This window comes from Haemaphysalis longicornis, unplaced genomic scaffold (assembly GCF_048455015.1).
Source record: "Haemaphysalis longicornis isolate Haplotype H1 unplaced genomic scaffold, Haemaphysalis longicornis Haplotype H1 scaffold_3, whole genome shotgun sequence".
Classification (NCBI taxonomy): domain Eukaryota; kingdom Metazoa; phylum Arthropoda; class Arachnida; order Ixodida; family Ixodidae; genus Haemaphysalis; species Haemaphysalis longicornis.
Genome location: NW_027526335.1, coordinates 235,557,800 through 235,583,214, shown reverse-complemented (window position 1 = coordinate 235,583,214; position 25,415 = coordinate 235,557,800). Strand labels below are relative to the sequence as shown.

The 25,415-nt window shown below is 46.2% G+C and overlaps 1 long non-coding RNA gene across 1 annotated transcript in view; it reads right to left on the bottom strand.

Moving 5' to 3' along the window:
• Positions 1–5,852: 5,852 nt before the first annotated feature.
• LOC144176067 (uncharacterized) overlaps positions 5,853–25,415 on the bottom strand; it is a 41,106-nt gene continuing 21,543 nt past the window's right edge. Inside the window, exon 4 of the long non-coding RNA XR_013323766.1 lies at positions 5,853–23,694. This is a non-coding gene — a long non-coding RNA (uncharacterized LOC144176067). The remainder of the gene's footprint in view (positions 23,695–25,415) is intronic.

Sequence of the window (25,415 nt, the reverse complement as noted above, 5' to 3'; positions counted from 1 at the left end):
GTGAAGGCACTTTTGAGGATCTCTTCCCTTGTAGGCGAAAACGACAAGGTGCAACAGGAACTGGACAACGTGCTGACTGCACATTCGAAGATCAAGGCTCTAATCATTGAACAAAACGGCGAAATCGCGTTCCAGAAAGGAAGAAATCTGGAACTGGAACGGTTAGCCAAGCAGACAGGAGAGACCAACATAGTTAGAGTTACGGAAGAAGACTGAAATCAAGGAGCAAAAGCCGTCGTACGCACTGGTTGTGTCATCCGGAACCATGGAAAAGAAAGTGGTGGCCAAGTTAATCAAGACGCAGGTGGACTTGACAAGACTAGACATAACAGGAGCAACAATGAGACCAGGACGGGAAGGCGTTGTTATTGCAACTACATCTCCGGAAGACGTTTGTAAACTCCAGGAACTACGGCAGAAACCGGCTCTTCAGAAGCTACAAGTAAAGACCCCAAAAGACTACGTCTACCCAATCAAAGTAGTTGGAATAGGTGAAGACATGGACATGGGATCGTTGAAAGAGACGATTGTACAGCAAAACCGGCTCTCTTGTGAAATAACGGACCTCAAGTTGCTCACAACATGGAAGGGGAGACAGGGGACTACAGTAGTCCTTGGACTTAACAAGAAAGCACTAGAGGCCACCAAGGACAAAAAGTTGGAATCGATGCCCAGTGTATGACCATTTCTTCTTACCACGCTGCACCAAGTGTGCTGAGCATGGACACAGTGCTGGAGGGTGTGAGGGTCCTGTGCGCTGCATTAACTGCGGAAGAGAAGGCCATCAGAAGGAACAGTGCAGGAGTGCCCCATCCTGTCGAGTCTGCAAACAAGAGGACATCACAGTGGACACAGAACATTCTATGATGTCATGGGACTGTCCAGTGTACAGAGACAGGATCGAGAGTGAAAGAAGGAGGGTCTTGGCCCTCCTAAGCTACAACTAGCTAAGCTACAACTAGTCGTAAGCTACAACTAGAAGACCAGACCTTATCGCTAAGCGACACATATAGGCAAGTTTTTGGTGCCTAACCATATGACTGCGAACTCTAATGGAACTGAACTTATGATAATTCAAGTTAACTTAGCTAGAGCGTTTAAAGCTAATCAATTACAAAGTTCATTCCAGAGCGATGAAAGATTTGACATCTCAGCTATACAAGAACTGTACATTTTAGTGAATAAAATAATGGGCTTTCCAATTAAACATAGGATAATTGCTTACAAAGAAAACCCGAAGGCTGCAATAATTATTCATAACGATACTTTATCAATTTTCCCTATAGCTATAGAGCAGAATATAGTAGTAGCTACAGTTTCAAGAGGTGATATAGCAACTTTATTAATCAATTGTTATTGTCCCCCTAAAGAACCCCTTAGTCCGATACTCAATACAATAGGTAAGATGTTACAGGAATACTCTCATTTAGACGCTATAATTGTGGGTGATTTTAATTCTAAAAATCAGCTCTAGGGCAGTCAAGGTACAGATGATAAAGGGGAAGAGGTTTTAGAGTTTATAATTTAAAATAGTCTAACATCGTTAAATACTAAAGAGTCTCCCCCAACTTTTCGAACAGAGAGAGCGAAGGGATGGATAGATTTAGCTATGGTCAATTTGTCTCTGACGGAAAGGTGAAAACATGGGAAGTTTTAAAGAATTATAGTGCAGTGATCACAGATATATAAAGATAGTACTAGGAAAGGTCGCTTTATCAGAGGAAGTAGGTCTAACACTAAGAGGAGAAATAAAGGTTCTAAAAGAATTAGAACAGGATGCATGGTTCGAAGAAACCCAGAATAAGATAATATCTGCTGAGGATATAGAAGATCTAGTTAATAAGTTTGACGAGAAAGTAGAATTGTTAAAAAAGAAGTATAGTAAAAAGAAAAGTCTACCCCAGCAAAAGCCTCAGGCATGGTGGTCAATCGACTTTGAGATAGAGAGGAAAAGAGTTAGGGTGTGTAGGTGGTGGTACCAGAGAGCAAGGGGCGAGATCAGAATGAAGTATAAGATAGAATGCTATAAAGAGCACGATATTTATAACAATATGATTCAGGAAGCTAAAAATCAAAGTTGGAAACTATTATGCAATATGATAACTCACAACCCATTTAATATTGCAGTTAGCTAGGAATCAGATTAAACAGAAAATAATTTTGCCTAGCATTAAATAGGGGGACGGGAACATGATAAAGTCACTTGAGGAAACTGTAGAGTATTTGCTTGAGAAGTTTTACCCAACACGGAGTGGACCAGAAGATCATGTCGATCATAGTTTAGTAATACAACGGAAGATGAGGTCAGAGACAAGCAGCATAGTTAATAATGACATACCGTTTACTGTAAGTGAAGAAAATACAGTTGTTAACACTTTAAGAAAACATGTAGCACCAGGCCCAGACGGAATTAAGACTACTTTTTTCCAAACCATTTACAAAACACATACGGGGTTCTTCCTCAATCTTTTTAATGCGTGTTTAGAACAAGGATATTTTCCTAAGAAGTGGAAATATAGACCAATAGCAATTAATTCAATATTAGGAAAAGTCTTAGAAAAACTTTTAAAAGACAGAATATACTATTTTTTAGTTAAGAATACAATTTGGTTTCACACATAATACTTCCACAATAAAAGCATTACAAGAATTGAAGAGAAGAATTTCTAGAGCCAAGTTAGATAAACTAAACAGCAGTTATATGGCTAGATATTAAAGACGCTTTCAATTCTATTTTGCCAAGTATAGTTACAGCACGTTTAGTTAAATATAAATGCCCTAATAATCTAATAAAAATAACAGATAATATTCTTAGGAATAGGGAAATAATCTATGAAGACGAGGGGGTTAAAGTAACTAAACCTATTTTAGCTGGATCACCTCAGGGTTCCTTTAAGTCCGTTGTATTGGAACTTAATAATTGCAGATCTTTTAGAGAAGAAACTCGGAGGAGGTATTCACGTGCAAGCATTTGCAGATGATATACTAATATTAGTTGAATTTAAAGCGCAGAAAGAAGCCGAGGAAAAGGTTAATAAAGTACTTAAAGTAATATAGCAATGGGCACAAGAGGCTAGAATTGTATTTAACAAAGATAAGTATGAATACATAATAGGTAAACAATATGGAAGTCACCCACCGATAATTAAAGTAGGGAACGATAAGGTTAGAATAGTTAACGAAATTAAGATTTTAGGCGTAATTTTTGACAATAGGTTAACGTTTACATCACACCTTAAATATTTGAAACAGAAAGCAATACTATGAAACTAGATAAAAACACAAGTAATAGAAATTTAGATCTAATTTACAAAAGAGGAATAGAACGAATGGTAACATATGCGTCACAAGTATGGTATACTAGAAAGGTTGTCATAGTTAGGAAGCTAACATCTATACAAAGGTTACCATTAATTATGTTAACTAAAGCATTTAAAACAACCTCTAACATCTCTCTCAACGTTTTAGCTAAAATACCACCTATATATCTAACTATAGAAAAAGAAAGTGAAGTATATAATATCATGAAAGGAAACAAAGATTTTGTATGGCATGATAAAACGTTTACAGGAAACGAAATTATGAGAAAATACGACCTATGGCAGCACCACCCGGCACAAAGAGCAGTAGTTACAGTTGGTGTAGAGGAAGAACAAGTAGATTTTCGGGTTTTCACAGACGGTTCAAAAAATGAAAAGGAAGTTGGAGCAGCATTTGTAATTTTTGATAAAGAAAATAAAATAACAATTAAGAGGAAATTTAAGCTACCAGAATACAGTTCTAACTATGAGGCAGAGGTTGTAGCAATTAAAGAAGCAATAGAATTTCTTCTCGTTAACTTCCCATATCAAGTACATCAGCTATGTACAGACAGTTTATCTGCGTTGCAAGCTTTAAAGAATCCAACAAATGTTAACCCATTAATTAACGAGATCAAAAGATCACTTTACAGAACAAATCATTTATACTTAAGTTTATACATGTTAAAGCACATGGTAATTCATTTGGAAATAATGTAGCAGACGAGTTGGCAAAAGAGGCCGCAACAAATGGTGAAGCAACCTTTGTTCCGGTCACGAAATCATTTATTGTAAAGCAATCGTACAGTAAAGTAATGTAGAGTGGAACAAATATTGGAATAAGGATGGAAAGCGAAGTAACCTTTATAGTTGGATAAGAAGTATTAATCTTATCCCAGATCACTTTCCTACAAATTTTTATTCTTCCCAAGCGTTAACTGGGCATGGCAGATTTCCCAAGTGTGAAACACCTGACGCAGCTAACGCTGAAAGACGTTACACCTGAAAAGCGTTTTTGTTTTTCGTACACGTGATAAAAGGATGTACTCACCCACGACGCAGTCGCAATGCGCTTGGACAACCTTTGCTGAGCCAGCCATACCTTGAAGTGCGGATAGCTGTCGGTAGTGGCCGGGCTTCATTGAGCAGAGGCATATGCTCCTCACTACAACAAACTCACACCCAGGGGAATGCTTGTAGATGGAGCACACAATGCGACGAATGTACAGCACTTCTTTCATCGCCCAATCCTTGCTTAACTGGCGGTTACCGAAGTGATGATGATGATGTTGGCGTTTAATGGCGCAAGGCAAAGAGCGCCAAAACAGTGGTTAGGTATGAAGGATGTAAAGGTAAACTCTAAAATCATTTTACAAAACAAAAGTAAAATCAGTAAACGACAATGAGGATGGCTGGTGTAAAAGGCCAGGTTGTGATAATGCATGGCATGATATAAGGTTTAAAAAAAAGACTACGTGTGATAGAAAATGAGGTGTAAAAACTTGATGTCACTAAGAAACTTAAAAGTGCGTTGTACAGGAATCACGGGATCATCCGCCAGAAAGAGTGCTGCGTGTAGTAGAATGTGTTGTCTGTAGAGTTGAGGTAAGTGCTTACGTCTTGTTGTGTGGAGTGCTTTGCATGTAATGAGGACGTGAAGTACGGATAGGCCCTCCCCACACCTGCTACACAGGGGTCTTGGAGATCCAGTGAGCAGATGGGAGTGTGTGACGTGTGTGTGGCCTACCCGTAATCTAGCTAGAGCAACATCGATGAATCTGTTGTGAGTCACTAGTGTATTGTTGTAAGTGTGGTTTTATTATGTGTAACTTGTCTGTCTGTCTGTGTGCATTTATGTGCTGTGGGAGAACTGCGCGGTCAAAAGTCAAGATAATGTGCTTGGTGGGAATCTCCTTGTCGTCTCTGCGGATAGTGATGCGTCTCACGGCAGTTACACCCTGATCCTTCAAGCCAGCAAGGAGATCCACATCCGTTTTGTTCAGGAGATCTGTCTCGGATATCACACCCTGCGAGCTGTTGAGGCTCCGATGGGAGTGACCGTGATGTCGAGATCAGCCAGTCTAGTCTGAGCTAGAAGCTTTGCAGACCGCTGCTTGTCATTTATTTCGATTAGGAGTTCACCAGACCTTTGTTTTTTGCACTTATACGATTTTCATATTATGGCTTCAAGATACTTGGCAATCAAGAAGACTGACTGAGATACAAGAGGGTGGGTTGGAATGAGGGACTCCATGACAGGAAATCGAAAGTAATGATCTGGTTCAGGAAATGTCAAAGATGGCAATGGGGGAAACGATACTTCGGTGCGGCCCCTTTTCAGGGACCGATCACGGTGGGGGGGGGTGGTTTGAAAATCTCATACGGCATAGTATAAAAGCAGGGAGACGGGGGTACTTTCCCCTTTGACCTTACCGTGGTAGTCAAAGAGGTCCCGGAGCTCCCTGCCTGGTAGACAGGCAGGGAGCCCATCGGCCGGAGCTTGACCAAGGCTCCGACAACCACTGTTTACGGCTTCTACCCTTCACCTTTAAACACCTCGCCACGGTTGGACACAGCTTATGTATGGGAGCTCGGGGTCCGTGGTGTCGCTGCTCACCGTCACCATGAATACTCAAGGTGCCCCGTGCGGGGGGCGGTCACCGAAGTGGCTGTCAATCACACTGCGGCTGATCGCCGGCACAAACGACAAGTCGTCGCTCCAATTTCCTCCTGGATCATGAAACCGTGAAGTTCTCAATCGGCAACATGATGTAGACTGTCCCGAAATACACACTGCGTAAAAAATCAGTCCATGTCAGTTTGCGGCTAGGGAAACGAGAGAACAGGGTAACACGCTGTGCTGTCGCTTCCCGCAGTGGTTCCCGCAGTCGCCGCTAGAGGCACTCTTTAAACCCGGAAAATGTCCATTAGATGATGAGGCATCTGGCTAAATACGTTAATTCCACCGGCAAAGCCGGAGTGTGGGCCACTGGGGTCTAAAAATCTGACACGTGTCACTAGCACAACACGATGGGCCGTAGCCCAGCCGGTGTTTGGCTGTACGACGTGTTGTTTCCATGCCAGCGTGCCAGAAATTAGCTAAGCTGGATGGAACGAAAGAATAGAACGAACTGCTTACACTAGATGGAATCCCAGTGGCCGGCCTCGTACAAACAAGTGCCTGTCCACAACAACCGAATAATATACCGCAAAAAAAAACTTGAAAAAAAGAAACCAAAGAGCAAAGGATCATAATATAAAAGTCAACTCAGGTGTCCCCCCCAGGACTCATCGTGTAAAACGTTGCATGGTAATCAAGCTCTTACGCACGACAAATGCCGACAACTAACTCATATCTCTCGGGAGAAGACCCAACTCCTTACCGCCTGCATTGTCTCCCGACACAACATGGACCGTGCTCCAAAAGTCATCCCATGAAATGAGACGACACGACCAGGAAACAAAGTTTGTAACACTGAATACTCCTCGACCTTCTCGCAACATTCCTGCTTCAAAACGCGCTCATTGCTGCCCCATGAAAAAGTCATAGTTACTTCCACAATTTACCTGCGCTTTCTGGAATTTTTTTCAGTGACAATCTGAGCACTGGGCAGAAATCACATTGCGCCAGCACCGACCAGCGGCCCTCACAATGCTTTGTTCTAATTAGACAGTCGGATTCTCCTGGTCCGTGCCAGTTCTAAGTCGGCTGTTTTCTGCCGGCCGAAGCAAGAACCTCCAGGCGCGAAGCCCATGCTAAAAAATAAACGTTCCCTAAAAATAAAAACAAAATAAATGAAAACTGGAAAACCTCCACCAGCTTAGCTATAACAGGTTAAAGCCAATTAGAAAATAAATGAGGAGGGAGCCAAGGCTCCAAATTCTTTTGACAGAAAAGCCAACCATTAAAAAGAAAGAGACTCTTCCTTCGGTTGGCAGACGACAACACAACCCACAACTGACACCTTTATTCCTCCAGAATATAGCAGAGGCGCCTCTTATAGCAGAGAGTATAGCAGAGGCGCAGAGCAACGGATAAAACCTGCACTTATGTGCTGTGGGAGAACTGCGCGGTCAAGTCAAGATAATGTGCTTGGTGGGAATCTCCTTGTCGTCTCTGCATATAGTGATGCGTCTCACGGCAGTGACGCTTTGATCCTTCAAGCCGGCAAGGAGATCCGCATCCATTTCGTTCAGGAGATCTGTCTCGGATATCACACCCTGCGAGCTGTTGAGGCTCCGATGGGGAGTGACCCTGATGTCGAGATCAGCCAGTCTAGTCTGAGCTAGAAGCTTTGTCATTTATTTCGATTAGGAGTTCACCAGACCTTTGTTTTTTGCACTTATACGATTTTCCTATTATGGCTTCAAGATACTTGGCAATCAAGAAGACTGACTGAGATGCAAGAGGGTGGGTTGGATTGGAACTCCATGACAAGAAATCTAGAATAATGATCTGGTTCAGGAAATGTCAAAGATGGCAATGGAAGAAACGATACTTCGATGCGGCCCCTTTTAGGGGGGCCGATCACGGTTGGGGGGGGTTTTTGAAAATACCATAAGGCATAGTATAAAAGCAGGGAGACGGGGGTACTTTCTCCTTTGACCTTACCCTGGTAGTCAAAGAGGTCCCGGAGCTCCCTGCCTGGTAGACAGGCAGGGAGCCCATCGGTTGGAGCTTGACCAAGGCTTCGACGGCCACCGTTTACGGCTTCTACCCTTCACCTTTCAACACCTCGCCACGGTTGGACACAGCTTATGTATGGGAGCTCGGGGTCCGCGGTGTCGCTGCTCACCGTCACCATGAATACTCAAGGTGCCTTGTGCGGGGCTGTTATGTATCTACCCAAGTGTGGATTTATAGTGCAGAGTTTGTTCTCTGTTTGTGTGTCCCATGTTTCCTGCCAAGATTTGCGCAAGGCTGTCCGTACCAGTGGCTTCAGGTCGAGGTAGGGAACACATGGTACATCTATATGCTACTGCGGAGAGCAGCTACAGCGGCAGTCTGGTCAGCAATTTCGTTCCCCAGAATGCCACTGTGACCTGGAACCCAGCAAACAATTATTTTTTGTTTTGAGTGATGAGCAAAGGTTAAAGCTTTGATTAGATGCTGGAGGACAATGTTTTTTGTAGGTTTGAAGCAATGTAAGGCTGTTACCACGCTTAGACAGTCTGTAAAGATAATGGAGTGTTCTGTTCTAATTTGTGTAATGTGTTGTACTGCTAATAAGATACCATATGCTTCGGCCGTAAAAATGCTGCTATTTCTGTGTAACGTCTTCGTACTGGTAACGTTGGGGCCGTGTGCAGCGCATGCGACGGCTGAAGAATACTTCGAAACATCCGTGTAGAAAGTGGTGTGGGGGTATTTGTGTTGTAACTGAAGAAAGTGCTGTAGTATATGTTCTCTAGGCGCATTTCGTTTGTTGATATGTTTAAAAGAAAAATCACACGAAATTGAAATATCACACGAAATCCAAGGCGAAATGAGGTCAGCAATAGAAGACTTCATGCTCTCCTCAAATGAAATCCCTAGTTCCTCAGCGAGGGGTCTCACTCGGATAGAGAAAGGAGCGGGTATCGATGGCCGTGCTGCGAAAAACGGATCGGATGAGGTGTTGCTTATGATAAAACTACATGGGTGGTTTTTTATAGAAGTCGCCTTAATAGCATACAGCAATGAAGTATAAGAACACTGGTGTTCAAGGCTCCCCCTATCACACTCTGCATACAGGCTTTCAAAGGGACTCGTCTGGAAGTGCAGCACTGGATCCAACCTTTTCAAGAGAGGGATTGAGACACCTTTAAGCTTATATCAGGATCAGCATGGATTCCGCGCCTCCTTGAAAATACAACACAGGTACACTTGTCTGGATTAAGCTTAAATCCATTCCTGTCTGCCCAGTCAGCAAGTTTGTTGACACCAAGCTGGACTTGCCTCTCACAAACGGACAGATTACATGATTTGAAGGAGATTTGAACGTCGATACATATAGCGAGTAAAAAATGGTTGGTGGCAATCCTTTTCCCAGCGAGTTCATTTTTATAATAAACAGCGTGCAGCTCAAAACGCCCCCTTGAGGCACACCGTTTTCCTGGACGTGAACTCGGGAATGTCTATTGCCCACTCTCACACGAAAAGTTCTTTCTGACATGTAGCTTGCAAGAGTATTTAACATGTTGCCTGACAAACCAAAACACTTAACGTCGCTAAGAATTCCATAGCGCCATGCAGTATCATACGCTTTTTCAATATCTAAAAATACTGTCATACAATACTGTTTATGAATAAATGCATCTTTGATGTAGGATTCTAAGGCAACGAGTTCATCATGTGTAGATCGCCCTGCCCTGAAGCCTGTCTGGCAGCTCTTGAGAAGTCCATTGTACTCCAGGAAGTACACAAGCCTCTGGTTAATCATTGGTTAATCACGGGTTAAGCACATGTTAATCATTGGATCTCCCTGACGATAAGGTGCGTCAGGGAGATCCAATGTCGCCGGTGTTGTTTAATATGGTACCGAGGACACCTGGAAATACCTTGGCCTCAGTTTCTCCGTCCGAGGAGTTGAAGGAAAACCCCTATGTTCCACGCTGAAGGAATACCTTGATAGGATTGGGAGAGCACCCTTAAAGCCGCAGCAACGGCTGGTGGCTCTGCGCCAGTACTTGCTCCTCAAGCTCCATCGCGTTCTGATCTTAGGACAGATTTCGGAAAAATTCTCACAAGGTTGGACCATGCCGTCAGAGTAGCAGTACGGCTGTGGCTGAGATTGCCGCATGACATTCCGTTGGGATTTTTCCATGCCCACGCAGAAGACGGCAGCCTGGGAATACAGAGTCTACGAACAACCATCCCAGCCCTTCGGCTACGACCCTTCACTGAACTCAGCAAGTCGGATAGTCTGCTTTTGCAGGCTGTGGCAACGCGCACAGAAGCACTTGCGTATTTTCGCAAACAAAGAATTGACACCCCGAGGCAAAGTCGGGCGTACTGGAAACGAATGCTCCATTCAAGCGCAGACGACAAGGCACTTAAAGAAGTTGCCAACACACCTGCATGCAGCGATTGGGTACGAGATGGCACGCGGTTGCTAACTGGACGAGCATTCATAAACGTCGTGAAGTTACGCATCAACGCGTTGCCGAACTTGACTCGGACGAAAAGGGGACGCGACACTGTAACTACTTGCAGGGCAGGCTGCCACACAGAAGAGTCCCTCGGCCACATCCTGCAGCAGTGACGACATCCTTGATTATGTAGTGAAATACTTCAGGAGTTGGAATGCCAGGTGGAGCGAGAAAGACAATTCCGCACGGCCCAGGGAGTGTACACCCCTGACATCGTTGCTAAAAACGGCGATGGTGTTACAGTACTAGATGTACAAGTTGTTGGGTTGCTGACGTCATTATCCCATGCCCACAGTGAAGCAACAGAAGTACAACACACCCGACCTACTGTCAGTCATAAGTCCATCTCGACGGCCGGAAGTATCCTGTCACGCTTTCGTTCCGAGGCTGTTGGGCCAAGGAGACAGTGTCTGTTCTGAGACAACTTGGCTTCAACCGAAACGATTTCGAAATACTAACACTACGGTGCCTTCAGGGGGGGAGGGGGGGGGGGTCCGTGCGTTCACGGTTCATCAGCATATGACCACCGTGCAACACGGGTGAAGACGTGGGATAACCTCCTCCCACTCTGCTACTCCATGGTAATACTGCCACTCAGTATGCAGTTCTAGGGAACTAGAGGGATCCCATTGCTGGGCGAAGGACCCATTGAAGGGGCTGTACTGCCTTGCCAGTGATCTGGTACGGTGCCTTTGGAACAGCAATGCTCTCTGGAACCCTAGACAAAAAAAAAAAGAAAGAAAATAGCCAAATGCCTCGTCATCTAATTAGTGACGCGCATGAATGGATTAACGAGATCAGGGTTGCCAGATGTGGCTACTTTACGCCAAACTGGCTAGTTTTAGCAGGCCGCGGCGACAAAAAAAAAGCCCTGGCTACTTGGCTAGTTTATGGCTATTGTTCTGGCGCTAGTGTCAACACTTCCGTGTACGCTAAAATACGTGAAAACATTCACAAAATAAGTGCCGCTATTTATTCTGCAAGCAACGGCTTCATCGGGGTACTGATGACTGTGCTCTCTTGATTCCGAAAGCATTTGCCTGCACCGGAAACACAACATGAGCGGCATGACAGCAACGTTCGGCAACATTGTAACACAGCTTGTGCAGTTTCTTTCTGACCTCGTTTTGTGTTGCCGGTTGCGCCATTCACGTGCAGCTGGAAGGTATACCCTTCCACTGCCACTGCACGGCGCAGTGGAAGATGCCACTGCACGGAGGATGTTTCGGCAGCAGACATTTCGGCAGCAGAAACAAGCTTTTGAAGCTGTGCAGATTGAGCGACCCAGAGGCCGTGCGGGGAAGGCACTGCAACACTAAGCACAAGAAGGCATATGTTGAATGCGTGGAAGGGGTCGTGTACAAAATTCCACTCCGCTGCAAAAGATTTTACGTAGGGCAAACCGGAAGATGTCTGAACGACAGGTTAAGGGAACATGCAAATAAGGTAAACAACGCACTCGAAAAGGAAGTGCTCGATGGATATTTAGCGCAGCACTGCCACACGTGCGGGTGTGTGCCGTTCTTTGATAGAACTGCTGTCGTAAAGACATGCTCAGATCGTATCACACGGGAGATTATTGAAGCTGAATTAATCCACAGGCTTGGGCAAGCATGCGTTAGTTCACCGTCACTAGCCCTTATTCCGAAAGAATTTGACTTTCTGCGCATGCGCCGTGTATAAAAACCCAGATAAGCGTGACTACTGTGCGGATATATAGGTGTGTCTTTTTTTCATTAAAACTGTTGGTTCAGCGCTCGTGTGTGTCAAGTACTCTCCCCTGTGTCCGTGTGTAAACCGCGCTGTCTTCTCCTAATAATAATTTTTTAAAGAAGTTAGGCGTAGTCTGTGAATCTGTTGGTTGGATTCACAGACTCGGTAAACACATTGGTAATAGGCCTGTCATCTCGTTCTTTCAAAACTTCAACGAAAAAATGAACGTTTTAAAAAATGCTTCCAACTTAAAAGGTACCAAAATATTTGTTCAAAGTGACTACACTCTGAGCACACACTCCAGAAAAGAAAGCTGCTATGGGAAAGCACTAAATCCGATAAGCTGGAGGGAAAGAAAGTAGGTCTGTTTCATGGTAAGTTAAAAATAGGCGATGCTTGCTACATCTGGAAAGAAAAACAGCAAATGAGCGACAAAAGCTCCCACCTTTGAAAGTTCACTCTAGACCCGCCAATCGTGAAGTCTCCTGTAACAGAACCTGCGCGCGCATCCCGCAGCGCTGCTTCGAGTGTATCCAGTGATCACAGTTCATCTCGACCGGCTCGTTCCAAATGTATCAGACTGCTTAATATCAACACGCGCAGCGTCGTAAATAAGACTGAGCAGCTTGAATCCCTCCTATTATCTCATGACCCGCACATTGTAGTTTTAACGGAAACCTGGCTTCACGACGGCATTCACGATGATGATTTAATGCCTCCGACATACAATATTTTCCATAGAGATCGGCTAACCCGTGGTGGCGGTGTCGCAGTCATTGTTAAATCCTGCGTTGAGGCTACTGCTCTTCCTCAAGCTGAGGATAGTGAAAGTCTTTTCCTGAGGATAAAACTTTTTGAGAATGTTTTCATATTATGTGCCGTTTACAGACCTCTGGAATCAGAGCCTGACTTCTTGTTGAATTTACAGTCACATATGGCCCTATATAATCACCAGAAATTAATTATTGCCGGGGATTTTAACCTCCCAAGCATTGATTGGGATCGCTTGAGGTCAGGCGCTGCGTGACTGCAGCGCCACTACTTCGCGTGACCGCCACCACGGCCGCTTCGGGAGCGGAGCTGTGAAACTGAATTGTTCTAAAAACGTTGGCGTTCACTGTTTTATACTTCAGTTCTTGTTTCTGCTCTTTGTGTGTATGTGTGTGTGTGTGTGTGTGTGTGTGTGTGTGTGTGTGTGTGTGCGCGCGCGTGCGTGTGTGTGTGTGTGTGTGTGTGTGTGTGCGCGCGTGCGTGTGTGTGTGTGTGCGTGCGCGTGCGCATGCGTGGGCGCGTGTGTAAGCCCACGCATGCCATTGGCTCTCGCCGCTTGTGAGCCGCCATCGCCCGTGTCGTTCCGTTCGCTACTTCGCGCTATCTTTTCTATCGTGTGTTGTTAATCATGAACGGTGAGGAGAAGCATGACTTTCATCGCCGCAAGTCCTGGACTTCACGCCCGTACAAGGGAAAGCAGAAGCGGCGCAGCCTTGCAACGATTATGGCCAACGCCGGCACGACCGGCACGGCGAGGTCAACGGCGACCCACCTTCAAGCGTTGCGAGTGCGGCTCAACCAGGCGAGGCTGGTTTTATCAGTGACACTATCAGCTTTGTAAGTGCACCGGAGAAGAAGTTTCAGCCTTCCAAGGTGGGGAGACAGTCGGCAACGGGAGTGGTGCAAGCGCAGTTATCTCCGAAGTCGACGGTTTGAGTGACCTTGTGAGCGGCGCCGTGTGCGCGATGTGCGGGAAGTACGAACTCGTCGTAGTTGAGGTCGCAGACAAGCGGAAGGGCCTCGCATCGGTACTGGAAGTCAATTGCAAAAACTTTCAGTGCCCTGCAGGAGTGGTTTCTTCTATCTACTCGTCGCAGCGCGCTGCCGCCATGGCCGCAACCCGGAACTCTGCAGGGGAAGTCCCCGTGATAGTTTCGCCATCAATGTGAAAGCGGTACTCGCTGCACGCGCGGTTGGCATCGGACACGATCAGCTGTGCGGGATTTCTGCTTTTCTTGGTCTACCAAAACCACTACACCAAAAGGCGTTCCACAACATTGACATGAAAGTAAAGTTCATGCCGCGGCCACAGAAGTCGTCTCTGACAACCATGCTGAAGCAAGGCAAGTAACTGTGTTGCAAACTGGTCAGACTGACATCAGTGTGATGTTTGATTGTACTTGGCAGAAACGAGGACACAAAAGCCAGAACTGTGTTAGCGCTACCATTTCTCTCGACACTGGTCTCTGCCTGGATTTTGAGGTGCTGTCAAACTACTGTCAAGATTGCAGCCACCCCCAAAAGCTTGATTAGCAAGAAAAGTAAGTGTGGCAAGCCTTTCATGCCCCTGTGTGTGAAAAAAATGTCGACTAATCATCCATAGAGACAGAAGCACCACTGCGCATCTGGCACAGGACGGTATCGTACAACCTGCAGTTCACTGTAGTGGAGACTACCACTGCTCTCACGGTGTTGTGGTTCAACAGGGGCCACACTAGCTTTGAGCAAGTTCTCCAAGAACTGGGAATCTTCCCTTCAGAAGAACTGGTTAGACTAAGCAGTGCAAGTGACCAGCGGAGGATCAGGCAAATGTCTGCCAGGCTAACTGCTGCGGCTAGGTCCCATCGCCACAGCCTGGTGAAACGGGCCTGTACCGAGGACTCCACCCGCAAGAACCGTGAGGGTGCAACTTATGCAGCAGGAGCGTTCTAGTTTTAGTACCTCAATGTGGACATTTCAGACTATATCCCCACCAAGTTTCATGTTGTTTGATCAAGAATTTCTGAATCTTCCAAAGAAATAAACTTTCAATTGCGTTTTTCTCAGTTTGATGTTTTTGTCCGTTTTCTCAGTCTGTGCACACTTATTTTCCCACTTAAAGGCCAACTGCACTCAAAATTTCGACCACGCGAAATCACTGTTCCTGCATAGTATGACTAAAAAGACCGCGATGTATACGAAGTATGACGCCTAAAATGTGCGTAATTACGCCGCAAGCGACCAGCAAAAATCGACGATTTTGAAAACGAAACTGGGCAAAACGCGGCCATTACGGACAGGCGGAAGTGACGTATCAGCCGTCAGCGCGAGCGGCCAGACGGCCTGGCCTGACGGCGCGAGCTGTGCGGGCCCGGCAAACGCGGCCGGCTCGGCCACCCAGGAGGAGTGTGCAAGCGCGCGCGTGCGGGGGTGTGGGAGGCACGCGGAAAAGCGAGCACTTGTCCCGCAAGCACGACACTAATCGTGCGCTCCGACAGCAGCACATCGCGTAGGCATAATGTTGCCACGACACTGGAAAAGGAGAGAAGTGTACGGTTAACGAAGCCTCTTCCGAGCCATGCAAGCCAGGCGTACCAGCAGCACGAAATACGAGTTTCCTGGATTCTCCCGCAGCGAGGAAGGCCGATCGGCCTGGACGGCTGGCATGTCATTCCGCAAAATGGATGTTTGCGCGACACGCCGGCAGGTGCTTTGTCGTCTGTAAGGGCGCTATCTGAGTGCCTGAAACTGAATAACCACGCATTGCACAGAGCTACCGGTCTTGTCGCAGTAGTTCTCATGGTACCTACTACACATTTCGAAGGCATTTACCCAGGGTGAAATTTGAGTGCAGTTGGCCTTTAAAGTTGTTGTATCACGATGAAATTTTGCACAGATGTTCATTATAACACGTAGAGAGCACAAATCTTGTTCATTATGCAATTTGTGTCCTTAGATATTTCTGACGGTCATAAAACAAAAATATACAGAACAAGAAAAGGCACACCACCAGACTTTTTTTTCGTGGTGAGGAAAATGAATATGAGGCTTTTTCAGGTAGTTTTGTTCAATCTGCAGATCCTAAAGTGCTAACCACATGGAGCGATTTTTCCAGCGACGCGACTAGGATCCGCAGTCGCCGAACCGAAGTCGCTCGCCGAGGCAACCACATGACAGCGACGGCTCGAGCGACTGAGGACGGCGATTTCAATGTTGCCGCACACACGCGCTACTTGGTACGCTGGTTGTTTGCAAACATTTTTTTGTTCATTTGTCATAAAAAGCATAACTAAAAAGTATTACGCCTTTCTACCTTGCTTTTTGCACTTCATTGCATCTTTAAAACTAGTTTGGGTTAGCGATAGCGCACGCTTTTCCTTCTGCGCCTCGTCTCTCGGCTCCAACATGAACGCCGTGAAGATTTCGCTTTCTTGACGTCGTTTTTCCCATAGAGTTGGTTTATCCCACACGGGTCTCACCCAAGGTGTGCGGGAGCCTTCTTGCTCCTGCTTCAGCGTGTACACAAGCTTTGCCACGCGAAGCTTTCTTTTGCGCTGCATCGCTGCGGAAAATCCGCTGCTCCGCTGCGTGGATTTGCAAAGTCTTCCCCCCGTTCTCTTCCAAAACCGGAGGTTGCGTGCTTACGTAGGGGCTCTCCTATTGGCTAGTCGCTGAGGCCACTTCCGGGAGGCGAGCGACTGTTTCTGGCGGCCCAGAACCGAGCGATTCGATGAGCGACTTGATCCGCGGCGAAAAGTAGTTCGTCGCTAGTCGCGTCGCGCCCCAAGTCGCTCGCAAAATCGCTCCATGTGGTTGGGGCTTAAGGCAGTGGTGCCACTGATGAACGTGATTTGGAGCAATTTTTGTATCAGCACATTATTAATTTTGGAGCAATTTGTAGCACCTAAATGCCAGTTTTGCAGCACCTTGGAGCAACTAAAAATCAACTGCTAGATGTGTCCAAAGCATCTCTCAACACTAAAAATTGACCAGTATCGTCCAGTAATTGATGTGGAGGTCGCCATGGAATGGGCTTCAAGGTGCTTTTCACACATGCGATCACAAATGGACGGCACAGCTGAAGAATAATGGTCTTGTCCCTACTTGGGGAACACTTTTTCAAAAAGTCACTGAAAACGCTTCATAGTTGGCAGGCTCGAACATGCATTAAAAATAGCTTTCACAGTCAGCTCTCCCAATAGCCCAAGAATAGCCAAATGGCCAATAAAGAAAATTTCTACAACCACAAGAAAAAGTAGCCATATTTGGCTCTTTATAGCCCAACCTGGCATTCCTGGGGCAATGGGATTTTTTCCCCCAATTATTTCGAAACAGTCGCTAGAAGTCGCCAGAAGTTTGATGCAATTAAATCCCCTCAGTATCCACGCAATAGCGAAAATGCAACAAAACATAATTTGCAAGGTATTTAGTTCCTTTCTGGTGTGAATAAAAGACAACATGCAACACGATAATGAATATTGAAAGGCTTCGACAAACCTGCCTAGCAAAAAAACAACGCGCCTCTCGCGCCTCTTTTCTAGTTTATTAATTGTTGAGGCAAGCCCTTATGTTTTACTTTTTCATTTTATTAGATGCAGGCGCTTGCTATCAGCAGGGGTGAGACAGCTGAATCAGATTTGGGAGCAGTTTTTGGAGCAGCGAAATCTCGATTTTGGAGCAGAAGAACCTTGATTGGGAGCAGTTAGCTACATTAAATTATGTGTCACCTTAGGAGCCTAAAAAATCAAAATTTCGGCAACTCTTGGGGGGGGGAGTCCACTTTTTTATCGGTTTTGAGCGTACATAACACTAAAACAGCCTTTGAATAAAGTTTTTTTCTACAAGAGTATCACAAGGTACGAACTGCACTACCTTTTTGCAAACCATTTTTTAATTTTTAGGAATTATGCATAGATAGCGTGGAGTGCCGTTGAAAACATCGACTTGAAAAACTAAGCAATCGTAAGGCATTTTTAATATCATGTGAATGCCGAAATAATTATTTTTGTAACCCCAGACTCGACTTTACGCACAAGTGTAGAGCCACGGCTAAAGTTGCGCAAAACGAGGTGACAGTCGCTGCACCCTACCAGCCCTCCCATTTCAATCCCCAAGGTATACGTTCACTATGATCATAATTTGAGTAACGTTGGTATGTTTAGCCACCTCCCTTTTGGCCTTAAATTTCACTTGACGTAGATGAACCAGTATTACTAGCGTGCAAAAATAGCCCGTCCCGCTATCAGACACTGCTTGAACATTTTGCGGCAATGTAGCCTGCACCGCCACTTCTGCAGTGTCGATCGGCCCATTCCCGTCGCTCGCAAGCTTGCTGTCAAAGGCAGCAATAACTCAGCGTTTTATAATCCCGCAATGGGTCCGCAATTTCACTTCATGCACGCACCGCGCCTCCCAGTCAAGGCCGAAACACGGCGAATTCGCGGGCACCAGGTCGTTTTTGATGAACTTCCGTCTTCCAAGGCACGCAACTTCCCGCACCAGATCAAACGACTAAATGTAAATCCAGCCACCCCCATAACCAAAACCACGGTAGGAATCGGCGAAGAGCACTCTGCCTGAATTACGAGCAACTGCTTCGCCCCAACCGCACCAAGATGGCGGCACCCACTCATGTCGTTCCGGAGATACGGCGCTCCGAAAATTGCCGTTGTTTCATCAACTTGCGCAAGTAGTTTGTCACCTCAGTACACATAAGTATTGTTTCTACAGGGCTTTGCAATGGTTTTTGATGGTAAAACTTTAAAAACGCCCAGAATATAACATGTCCAACCCGACACTGTGACTTTCGAAAAAACTATCTCGGGGACATCACCTTGGAATGCTGGAAAATTATGCAATCAGTAAGCATTTTTTCCCACTGCAACTGACAGGAGCGTTAAAATCCTTGGCTCACAGACTGTTTCGGAGCAGTTTGGCGCAATTTTTGCAATTTTCAAGCTTTTGGAGCAGCCTGGCGCTGGACAACAAATTCGTATCAAAACTGCGCAATATGCGCAGCTGTCTCACCCCTGTATCAGTCCTCGTGCGCATTTCCACACTAGCTGAAAATTGCACGAGAAATGCCCATGGAGCACTTTTGCATGCAATTCGTGCGCGTCGGCGTTGCGCGTGCGATTTTTTCACGCCAGCGTCGACGATTCCACGCACGCGGCAGTTTCTGCCACGCTCAGAAAATGACGCGCGTCGCGCGCGGTAGTGGGAGGAGCCTGGCGACTTGCGCCAATGGGGAGGCGCGTGCCTCATGGCGGCGGTTTTGAAGCGCTTGAGACAGCCCGGTCACGGCCGGCTGGCTCCATCGGAGGTTTTTAGGCTTACCACCCCGGCAGGTATTGCATGAACGCTTTCACTAGCGACGCGGATGATGTTTTATAGTACCGATTTGGCCCACATTATAAGCTCCTTTACCACACAACCAACTTCGTTCGTGCCTTGAGCGGTGTTTTAGAGAGCGCTTAAAAGTGGTCGCTCGAGCTCCCCACACCACTTCGCGGCCGAAGCCGCCGCCATGTTGCCGCGCCGCGCGCAGCGTGCGGGTGCTTATGCGGCGCGTTTTCGCGAGCAGAAAACGCTCCATGAGGTTCATGCTTTTGAGAGACTGGCCGTTTTTCACGGCCCGCTTCACTTGCGACGGTCCCCTCCGCGAGCCCAACAAGCAAAGCGAGAGCTTGCAGCCGAGCGCGTCAAGCATGCCGCGAAACGGCGCTCCCGCTGGCTCTCGGAGCGGAGAGGGCCGGCAATAAGCGCCACCTAAAACTACCTATTGTTTATCGCAGAAATTATTGGAAACTACAGCAAGAAGGAAAGTTTTAAACCGCGGTACGCCAGCGCTGCAATGACTTGCTAGACGAAAACACTGTATCGGCGGTACAGTGACGGCGCCAACCAAACTCACCGCGGCAAACACGATGACGGGTGCTAGGGAGTTCAAGTTATCAACCTGAATTAGTTATACATGTCTAGAGACCACTGTGAAGTAGTGCTTGTAACAGGCTGCACGCGATTTGCGCGACACAAATTTTGGCGCACTTTTGGCACACTTACTTGTAAAATCGTGGTTTTTTATCAGCAGGATACCTCATTTGGCGCAAATTGGCGCAGGAGTGGGAGCACTGCTAAGGAACCACCTAGGCTATTTTAAAAGTTTCAGGAAAAATTTTTACTATAAAAGAAAGTGTGCACAAAAAAGCCATTTTTCTGCAAGTCATGCTGCATAACATTTTATCCGGAGCAGCTATTCGAAATCTGATTGCATATATGACCAGAGGAGCTCAATCTCTACGAGATTTGAAAATTTCAGCCTCCTAACTTCATTATTAAAAAAACAGTTGTTTCGAGGAGCATGTCCCCTTAATCAGCGTAATTCAGGGACCTGCATGTTTTCTCCCGACTTAACAGACCTTCTCAATAATGGGCAGGTGTTAACGACATCATTTGGTACTTTGAGAAGACACATGAACAGGAAAGCAATGAGCTCTTGCGGTTGGCCCCGACATTATCTTTAAAAGCATTAAATCCATCCAAGTTGGAGTGCCAGATTGTCAAGCTTCTCCTGAATATTTTCAACCTTTCAACTATTGCAGCACTGACTAGTTCCACATTAGCTCAACTACAACATGCCAAAGGAACGGCTGAATTTATCCGCATCATCTTGACATGGTGGAACATCGTAACCGTCAAAACGCCTCACAAAGGACAGCGCCTACGTGACAGCTGTCAAGAGCCTGTCAGAAGTCTGCCTTCCCCTCAGATCAATTTCCTTAACAGTGTAATTGACCGGCTAGACTTCTGGGAAAGCCTAAAGCATGATGCAGGTCACCTGACTCGTGAAACACAGCGCATTCCGCCACACCTCCCATGCACTTGTAGAAGTAACACGCTACTGCATTGAAGAGCTCGGCTTCTCGTACGTGTTGCTGGGGAAGTTCCAAACTGACTGCCTAGAGGACAGCTTCGGAAAATATCGTCAATTGTCGGGAGCACAGTATCATGTGTATATACGCCAGATCTACGAATCTGAGCACAAGCTCAGACTGCAGAAAGTGCTTGAGCTCCCCGAACTCCCTCAGCTAGATGTACTCACTCCTTGTGGTTCTGTTAATGACCCACAAGATTTAAAGCATTTTGATGTTGCTCTGACAGAGCAAGATGTTGCAAAAAAGCAGCCCATGCTTCCTGCCATTACATATGTGGCTGGGTACTGCGCACATGCAGCTACAAAAAAGCTTGCATGTACAGGTTCGCACAGAAGTAAACGGAGCACGGGAGCGGTGGCCGAACTGCATCGCTGCGCCGCGTGTGGGCGCCGACGGGAACCAAGGAGCGCCGGTCTAAGAGTGTGCTCGCACTGCCCCCGCCGCCCTATCTGATATGTTTAATCGCCGCTCTGCTGGCGTGTCATGCTGGACGCGACGGTTTTCAAAAGGCAGCGCTGGGCTATGGAGGAGCGCTGGTTGCTTTGCCACTCGCAGGCATCACAGCGGCCGAATCCGCTGCTGTTGAGCTCGACGAAGCTGCGCGCGCACGAAAACGTGCCTTGTCGCGCGGTGTAAAGAGCGGCATAAAACTGTCGGCCGCGGCGGTTTTCCATAGAACGTCTTTACCATATAACTTATTGTAAGCCGACACCAAAATTGCTTCAAACAATATAGAAAGCACATTCACAGAAATTTTTGTCGTTCGGAACAAACAATCTCGCTTTCAACAATGTTTTCTTTTTAGTTTTGGTCTTCTCCCAAGCTGCTGCTGCTGCCACTCAGTTCTGGTTTGTTCTGAAGAAAGGAAAATACAAAATTCCCAAGCGATGGAAAATTTATGTGTTGAGGAACGCCGTGAAGAATAGATACAATCATCGTCTTCTATTACAGCGGGCCTCACAGGGCGCATGTTTTGTTTTCATAATTACTCTCTCGCAACCGCTGACGAGTATAGTCGTCATAAGATTTTGTACCAATTGACCGATCACGAGGTATAGCCGTCATCGCTCAGGACGACTATTTTCGTCCTCGGTAATTTTGGAGCCCTGACGGCAATTTTTTTGCAAGACACCGAGGCTGTGCGGTGAAGCCACCTTCGAGCTGTCTTTTTTTTTTTATATCTTAAAAGATATAAAGGAACGTTATTTCATTGAAATATTGGCGCCGTGTGAAGCCATCTTAGGGCAATCTTTCTTACGCAGTTAGAGAAATAAAGGAACGTTGTTTGGTCGAAATAATAGTGTCATTGTATTTAGAGCAGACAGCTGTACAAATTGAGAACAAAACATCTTTTGGTAGATTTGATACATTTTTCTTTCTTTTTAACGATACGGAAAGGGTTAAAACCGATGCTGTTATCTTTCACGAGCACCTTCTACAAGTGAAGCAAATGTTCCCCATTTAAAACCTATGGTGCTGTTATGTCTATGGCATTATAAAACATTAGCTGATGGTTCGACACGCGCCGTTTGAACAATTCAGTGCCCTTCCCCTTTGTGAAGAATGATGACCAGCGGTGAGGATTGTTAGAATCGTTGTAGCGCCTAATTGTTAATAATTTATTTGCCGACAGTTCCGCTAAAACAACAGTAACCACCATTTTCTGTAATCAAACTTCCTGCAGAGATGGCCATTTATAGACAGCAGACAGTATCGTTTACAACAGCAGTGTTAACTCAACAACACCACATTTGGAGCTGTTTTCAGTAATCATGCTCCCCTGAGGCGCCCTACCACTGTGCTCGGTCGGCCCGCGGTCGACTGCACTTGTACCAAGAAGCATTGCCGCCGCTATCCCCCTTGACCACACGTCCCTTACCAACGCTTAGGAGCGCTCCACAAAATCCACCCCTCTCAGTTCCCTTCCCCCAACTGTTTCTGTGTGACTCCCTTGGCACTTACTTACGCCAAGTGGCCTGTCCTGTCAACCCATCCCCCAAATATGCAGCATCGAGCCATGGGGGAACGCGCTGGGCAGCTCGCAACCAGTGGTGCAACTACAAATGGTTGAACGAGCTGCCAGTATCACCGCCAGCCTTCGGCCTGGTCGGGTTCGGCCGCGGCCCAGTTGAGAGGGAACAATTATGCGCCATTTTTCATCGCGCGTAGTTTCGGTGATTGTGAACGGATTTTCATCACTCTTGCGGGAGGAGATTGCTGGGACGATAGCCTTTGCCTTAAAATACATTCCGTGTAGTCGACGGTAAGTGTTGCAGGGTCCCTTTAAAGCCAGTGAAAATTGTCCAGGTGCAGTGACACATGAGAAAGGGCGATACAGGAAGCTTACCACATAGGAAAGAACGGATGGGATTGTGTCAGTGACATTTCTTTCAACCGGTCTTCATATGAAAGAGCTTATTTATTAGGCTGTGAACTTTCCTTATCCCAATTTTTTTTGCATGCAAGTGGAGCCACGTAACTTTGGCCTGCAATTATGTGTGTTCTTTCGCTGCCTAAAAGTTAGTTGCTAGTCATGGCCTGTTCACCAGCTACTCTCTGTGATATTTCAATATTTGAATATTTCACGCCAAGTTCAAGTATCGTTAAGATGCACCAACTCGCCAAACAAGCCTTTCTAAGCTTGAAAGAAGGGCTGAAATACCCTTAAACACAAAGCACTCATACTGTGCTTCATGGCTATGCCAAGGAACCCACCAGTAACTATTTAAACTGCACGTCAATTTCCTCGATTTTACGATACAGAAATCCCACAAACCTTGTGAGATTAGCAGCAGTGACTCACAGATTTCGCCCTCTCGTCCACAGCCGTTGTTGCAGGATCAGTAGTAACGTACACCAGCCAGGCACTGCAAAAACACCCCCCATAATATACGGTACTTTGCGAATGAAAGATGGACAAGCAACCAAAACGAAAAGAAAACCGGGCAAGCATGTTGAATGCTTGAGCGGGGTCAAACTGTTACAAAATCGTGAAAATAAATTCTTTCTTTAAGATCTTCGCAGCAGCCATAAAAATTTTGGAATTTGTTAGCATCAGGAAACGAGTCTGTAAACGGGTCGTCTGGCACAGGGGTTCCCTCTCACAAGTGTTGCAACGTAATGAGAGCACGCTTGTCAATCTTCCCACGAAAACCTGCCTTGAGTTGTTCGCAACACCCAGAAAGTTTCCACAGATGCCACCCATCCCTGCGACAAGTGAAGGCATCACGAACTGACAACCTTAGGTTGTCCAGTGCTTCATGTTCAGACGATATACGAAAATGCCATAAATCAGGGGTTGGCAACCCGCAGCCCATGGGGCAGTATTATGTGGCCCCCGGCACAATGGTAGACCCCCTTCTCCTCTGTCACTTACTACCTGAAGGCCGACATGGCAGTTTCGACCTCAACTGGCATGAAAGCTCGTGACGTTCGTGCTGAAAATAAACATGATAAGGACTGCCATTCTAGTTTTGTACACTGCTTTCAATTTCCCCCCAAAAATTTATTTGCCAGCAAAGCCCCCTTCCCCTCCGAACGAATTTGCCCTCCGGCCCCCTCTGTGTCCATTGCCTTAAACCCAGCTCTCCACCTGAAAAGCTTGCTGACCCCTGCTATTCAGCAAAAGTTGCAAATTCTTAACCTGTCACTACTTGTTCAATTCGAAATGAATGAAAATAAGTAAGATCTCTCCTTTGCATGCTGTACAGTGATGCTACCGGCTAAGGCCGCTCTGGAGCAGTTTTTGGAGCAGGCAAAAATAAATGCGTTTCGGAGCAGCAAAACCAGCTTTCGGAGCAGGTGTTGATAGAAGCAGTTTTAAGACACATATTGCATTCATGATAGATAATCGTTAAAAGCACGCCCTTCAACAATAACAAAAATTCAAAGAACCCAGAACATGAATATTTTGTCCCCATTTTCATCATCCTGAAGAATGTCTGCATAGAACTTTGTGCAGCGGCCTGCACAACAAAAATTAAAAAAAAAAAACAAGCTCTCATTTTTACACAATAGAAGATTTACTATTAACAAACTAAAAATTGCTCGTCACAACGAACATGCTTTGTCAAATCGAGCACTATTTGAAAGCTAAGCCCTGACCAATGACATCAGTAGCGCCATGGCTTTGACTGCATAACTGAACATCACGCTCCACCCCGTGTTGCACATGCATCACTATTTAGCAGCGTCAGCGCTGCCACCGTAAGGGTCTAAAACGACAAGCCACCGATAGCAGCGCTATTGTTTACAAAGGCAGCGGGCAGCCATTTCTGGCAACCAACATGCAGCACCTGGCTGAAGGTTTGCCGCAAGCAACCAAAACGCCTCCGTTAATGACTAGGTAGCCCATTAGTACCTCCCCCCACCCCCGAGACTATGTTAATTCCCTGCGAGGCTACATGCGCACATTTCACCTTCAATTTCCACGTATGCGAATTCTATGCCTCTATGAACTCTACGTGAAATCTAAGACGGACGTCGTCATATGCGTACCGTACTAGTTAAGCTCGGAAACAACGTCAGCTGTCGTGAAATTGCTGTACTCGCTCGCCAGCGCGCGGCCCGAACTTTATGTTACCGTTTC